This window comes from Nicotiana tabacum, chromosome 1 (genome assembly GCF_000715075.1).
Source record: "Nicotiana tabacum cultivar K326 chromosome 1, ASM71507v2, whole genome shotgun sequence".
NCBI classification, from domain to species: domain Eukaryota; kingdom Viridiplantae; phylum Streptophyta; class Magnoliopsida; order Solanales; family Solanaceae; genus Nicotiana; species Nicotiana tabacum.
The window spans coordinates 85,339,725-85,346,036 of NC_134080.1; positions in this window are offsets into that span (position 1 = coordinate 85,339,725).

Consider the following 6,312-nt stretch of genomic DNA (forward strand, 5'->3'; position numbering starts at 1 on the left):
ATTATATCTATCATAGTCATAGGATCTTACCTCGCTTATTTCACCTCTTGCCATGAAACAATTTTAAGCGTCTTCTTTGCTTTCATCATCTAATGTGGCTTCATCAGTCCATCAGCCAGAATATTTGTTCATATCATTTTCTAAAGAAGTCGTAAAGCACATGTTTGCTATTTCCTCATGTTCTGAGCTATCTTCATCACTCCAGCTTCTGAAGGATTTGTTTTTGCTGAACCCTCTAGAGAGTTTTCTTTTAAGCTCACGGCATTCAACTTGAACATGGCCATACCTTCCGCATTCAAAGAATTTCCCATCATTTTTGTCTTGTCCATTGTATTGTCTAGTTCGTCTGGATGACATCCTTCCTTTTTTTTTGTATTTCTATATCTTCTCATCAATCCATTCATGTTTCTTGATACCATGTCAATTTATTCTTCAAGAGCTTCTGGATCGTCATTAATATCATCTTCAGGTCCTTCAATTGTAGTTTTGAAAGCAACTATTTTCTTCTTTTATTCCTGACATGTTTTCTTGAGATGAGTTTTCTCAAATTCTATAAGATCTCCTCGTCACTCATTACATGAAAGTTTGTCTAGATCTTGATATTCGAGTGCAGCTACTTTTGTCTGCCATGTGGTAGGCAAACTTCTCGGGATTTTTTGAACTTGATCACCACTTGAGTAGGGTTTACCAAAGGCTTTCAGATCGCCATTGATTTTTCTAAATCTAGCAAACATTTCCTCAATGGATTCTCCTTCTTTCATCTGGAAGAGTTCATAATCATGAACCAACATGTTTATCCGAGTTTATTTCACTTTGCTGGTTCCTTCATAAGTAACTTCCCGTTTGTCCCACATTTATTTGGTTGTTTCACAGCTTGAAATTTTCTCATACTCTTCTCCCCTTATAGCATTATAGAACAAGTCTCGTGCCTTAGAATTAACTTTAATGAAAACCATTTGCTCGACTGTGTATTCATCTATATCATCAGGATCAGCGGGTGGTTGAGCTGCTACTACTAGTGGATAGTTCCCCCTTTTTTGATGACACTCCATACTTTGACATCATAGGATTTTGCATAAATTTTCATGCGTACTTTTCAGTGAGAGAAATATTTTCCATTGAAGTATGATGGCCTTATTTACGATGTCCCTTCTTGAAAGAGTGTACTAATTGTTACTTGATTTGACATGATCTTTTCTTACTAGCTGTTAAGCAAAAGATAAGAGTATGAAACCTGCTCTGATACTCATTAAAAGTACAAGGGGGGATGAGAGTGAATTGTCGATTTTTCTTTTTGTATTTTTAGTTGACTAGTTTACCAATTAGTCGACTGAAAGTAAGAATAGAATATAATTAAAGCAGAAATAAAATTCAGCAATTAAAGACACCAAAAGTTTTATGCTGGTTCAGATCAATGTGAATCTTACGTCCAGTCCTCTTGGGTTGCAAGTGTGCTGTCTTTCAGTATTTGAAGTTTCTCAATTACAAGAGAGTTGATGTAGCTTTGTACCAATAGCTTAGTCACTATGTCACTTCTTGCTTCGTGATACAATGCCTCACCATTGTTTATCTCTTTTTTGTTCTCTCACTAATTACACAGCAAAACTAAAGAGAACTACAATGCTTGTTTGGAGTAGAATAAAAAGAGTGATAGTGGTTCGTTTAAAGTTTGTCTGTCTTCAAGATTGGTATATATATATATATATATATATATATATATATATATATATATACTTCATGAAGTATTCTTGACTCTTGATTGATGTGAATCTTGAGAGATTACAAAACCACGAGAGTTGATCCTAAAAAGGAATCATAGAGTGATTCTTCCAAGAATAAGGTGGAGCTTCCATTGATTTGCCTTGACTTGTGGTCTTGATAGACTTTTCCTCCGCTAAGAAAATCTTTCTGTTATTTGAGAAATCAAAATTAGATCTCTTGATTTCGCGCTTTAACAATTTTCCTTTGATGAAGGAATCTCCAGTGCATAGATTCACAATCTTGTTTTCCTTTAATTTGGGACCTTCTACAATATCCTCCGTCAATCGGCTATCAAATCCTTGTTTGATTCTTCTTTCGCATTTTCGCTACTTCTTCCTTTTTCGTCTTTAATCTTTGATAGTTTTATTTTCCTTTGCTTTTGGAGTGTTTCTTCACAATAATCGCTTCAATATTATCCTTCCTTACTTGCTTCCGTTAACAGATCTTTTATTTAATTCTTTTACTTCTTCCTTTCTCGACTTCTTCCATACTTGAATGATAGAGGTTCTTGAGTCCTTCGTCTTATCCCTCGTGATCCTGCACCATAGTAATATGTTATTTTTCATCATTGAAACTTATATAACAATCTCCAAAAAATAAAACTTAAAGCCCTTTTACTTTCAATTGAAGCAATCCTGTCCTTTGTATTTTATGCTAAAATTATTTTTGAGAACATTATGTGTTAGCTATAGAGAGAGATGGCAAGGGAAAAAGGATTGTTGGATATAATTAATTAATTCAGCATCTAGTTACAAGTTTTATCCCTAAATCTTATCATAATTTTTATATGGCACATCAAACTAATTTAATATTGTCAGATTATTATCATTTGGAATTATTTAAGGCTAAACTCATAAAGGGCCCCTAAACTTGTTCGATTCTTTTAGTTTGACACTAAAACTTGGCCTTTTTCCTATTGAACACTCACACTACCCAAAAGTGTATCAATTAAATACTTTTTTTGACTATCAACAAAAATTATAAGGTGTGTGTAATACATTCAGAGGTAAAGTAGCAAATTGAAAATAAATGAGGACATATTTTGGCTCAGAATAATTCTAAAAAAATAAATTTTGAGTGAAAAAGAAGAGCTAATTTTAAACCTACGTTGCTATATAAAAAACATAAACTGTTTCAGCAACAACAAAAAAGTAAAAACCTTTCCTTTTTGAACCCCACCCTCACCCAATTAACCCCCTCTTTTTTCTTCTCCCCCAACCCATGTCCACCCACCGTGTCACGACCCAATTTTTCCTCTGTTGGGGTATCATGATAGCACTTAGTCTTAGGGACTAGGTAAGCCTAATAGTTACTGAACAATAAATACATAAACTCTGACAGCCTCGAAATAGAAATCTTTATAAATTTACAATTTTCCAAAGCCTGTAGTATAAGTCATAAGCTCTATAGAGTTTAATACAACTTTTAAATATAACTATTTGGAAATAAGTAAAAAAATGTAAATAAAAAAATAGGAAGGTGACTCCGAAGCCTGCAAACGCAGCAGCAGGTTTACCTTGGGTCTCCATAACAACGATCCGCACAGCTACTAACTCCGAAGCCTGAAAGTATAGTATGAGCACACCACAGCGGTGCCTAGTAAGTATCAAGACTAACTTCGGTAGAATAGTGACGAGGAACAGTCAAGACACCTACTGGTCTAATAAATTGGTCTAATAAAGCGACAAGTATCAGGGGAATACCATAATAATGACATAGAAGAGTGAGCGGAAACACAACCTAAATCTGAAATCACAGATACTACAAGGACAAATAATAACTCAGCAACTACTACAACTTTCACATTTGATTTTTAGTCAACAACCTTCATGAAGTACCGAACCTCAGATAAATTACAACTCACAGGTCTCAATACCTGAATCCTAACACTTGGCATCCTGTGCCCTCATCACACATCATAACTACATTGATGACTCACGTGCCAAATAGAGCCATTCTCACATGGAATGCAAGTAAACAAAGGTGTGCATCTATACTCAACAATACCAAGAAAACCTCTTATCTGATAAGGGTGCTTAGCTATGTGTATGCTTGTACAAGTGTCCTAGCATAATTCATACCAGCTAGTAAGCATAAGGAAAATAACAGACAATATGTAGGTTGTTTGCAGAACAGAGGGATCTACCGAAATACCGTTCCGTAGTCCCAAAGTAAATATGCAGAACATGGGGATCTCTCGGAATATCGTTCCGTAGTTCCAAAGTAAATATGCAGAACAACCAACAGAGATAACAGTTATAGCATGTCAGAAACCTCGTGCATCACCACAACAAGTACAACAACTACAATGGCAATAATGCAAAGTACGACAAGTAAATCAACTCAAGAACTTTAAATCACAAAAAAATGATAGAACTCATTCGCAAGGAATAAGCACAGTAAAAAATGCTATGCGTAAAGAGAACAACTTAACAAGGAAAAACTAATATGTAGCAACGATCCCACAATATATAATTGAACAACAAGAAAACTAACACGAGTCAAATAATTCCAAATAGTGCTATGTCAGGTGAAATATGGGATATCTAGTTTCTTTTAAGGTTGAGCAATTACGAAGGTTATTCAACAATTCAATTAAGAATAAGCGGGGGAAAGATAATCGCAACCTCAATTAAGACTAAACAATTATAGGATGCGATAATAATAATATTTTCAGATAAAGGTAGGCAGTTATGAGAAGATAGCATGACAATGGGAGATGTATAAATCTCCAGTTAAGTCAAATAAGAGTCAAATAGGAAATAAGAGTGAATCATAAAGCAATTAATTCCAATTAAGTATGTAGAGATAAAACTAGTAAAAAGGAAACTCAGTCGTATCAAGAACAACTTCGTACACAGTAAATATAAGGACCTAAGAACCCTAAAGGCCAGCTTTCCACAAATAAGTCCAAGCATGTACTCGTCACCTCGCGTACACGAACTACAATCAATATAAAAGACTCAAATCCTAATGAAAAATCCCCCACACAATGTTAGGCAAGATACATACCTCAAAAAAGATAAACCGATACTCTAAAATGAACTTCTCAGGTGAAAAGGCCTCCGATAAGCTCAAATCTAACGAAAATAATATCAAAGAACAAATAAAACTCATAAGAAACTATTTCGGATCATAAAGTCTCAATCTTTAACAAAATCCAAAAATCGTTCCAAAAGTCGACCCCCGGCCCGCACCTCGGAACCCGATAAATTTCACAAAATCTGAACACCCATTCCCATAAGAGTTCAACCATATAAAAATTATCAAATTCCGATACCATTTGGTTCCTCAAATCATGATTTTTCATTTTTGAAAACTTTCTTCAAAAACCACCATTTTTCTCAACTCAAAACACAAGTTAAATGATAAAGATAAAGATAAAGATAAAATCATGGAATATATTAAATTCTAGGTGACGAACACTTACCCAATCATTTTGCTTGAACAACCCTCAAAGAATCTCTCAAAACCGAGCTCTACAAGTCAAGATATGATAAAAATGGTCTAACCCTCGATTTGGGAATATATTCTGCCTACCCAGGTATTTGTACATCGCGATTGCGGAAGAGATGATGCAATCACGTAGAAGGAAAATGGGTACTATCCAAAATGTGCCACGCGATCGCGGAAGGGCTTATACGATCGCATAGTGAAGGATTTATCTGCTGCCCAAAGCCACACTTCGCTATTGTGAGGCAGAAGATGCGATCACGTTTAAGGAATAATTTGCTGCCCAAATGAAAGAACTACGTGAACGCGGATAGAAAAGATGCGAACGCAAAGAGGGAGTAAACAGACTTTCGCAATAGCGAATGAGGTCATGCAAATGTGATGAACAATTAATACCTACTCCAAAATTACTCTTCGCGAACGGGGAGGAGCAGACGCGAATGCGAAGAACAAAACCAGATGACAGGTAACAGCAGTTCAAAATAGGAGAAAAATGTCTCGTAGCCCACCCGGAACACACCCGAGGCCCCCGGGACCCCGTCTAAACACACAAACAAATTCTATGACCAAACACGGACTCGCTCAGGGTCTCAAATTATATCAAACAATGCCAAAAATGCAAATCGCAGAATGAATCAAACTATGAACTTCCAAATCTTCCAACTTCCGGAACTCATGCCGAAACCAATCAAATCAACCTGTAATGACGCCACATTTTATCGACAAGTCCAAAATGAAAAGACAGATTTGTTCCAAATGTTGGAATCGCATTCCGACCCCGATATCACAAAAGTAAACTATGAGTGAAACTTCTCCATTTTCCAAACTTCAACTTTTCCAACTTTCGCCGAAATGCTCCAAATTATCCTACGAACCCCCAAATCCAAATCTGGATGCATGCCTAAGTCCAAAATCACCATACGAAGTTGCTTGAATTATCCAAAACTCATTCCGGAGCCGTTTACACAAAAGTCCAATTCTGGTCAAATTCTCATCGCTTAAGCTTCCAAAACTAGATTCCTTCTTCCAATTCGACTCTGAATCATCCGGTAACTAAATTCAACCATTCACGCAAGTCGAGACACATAATATGAAGCT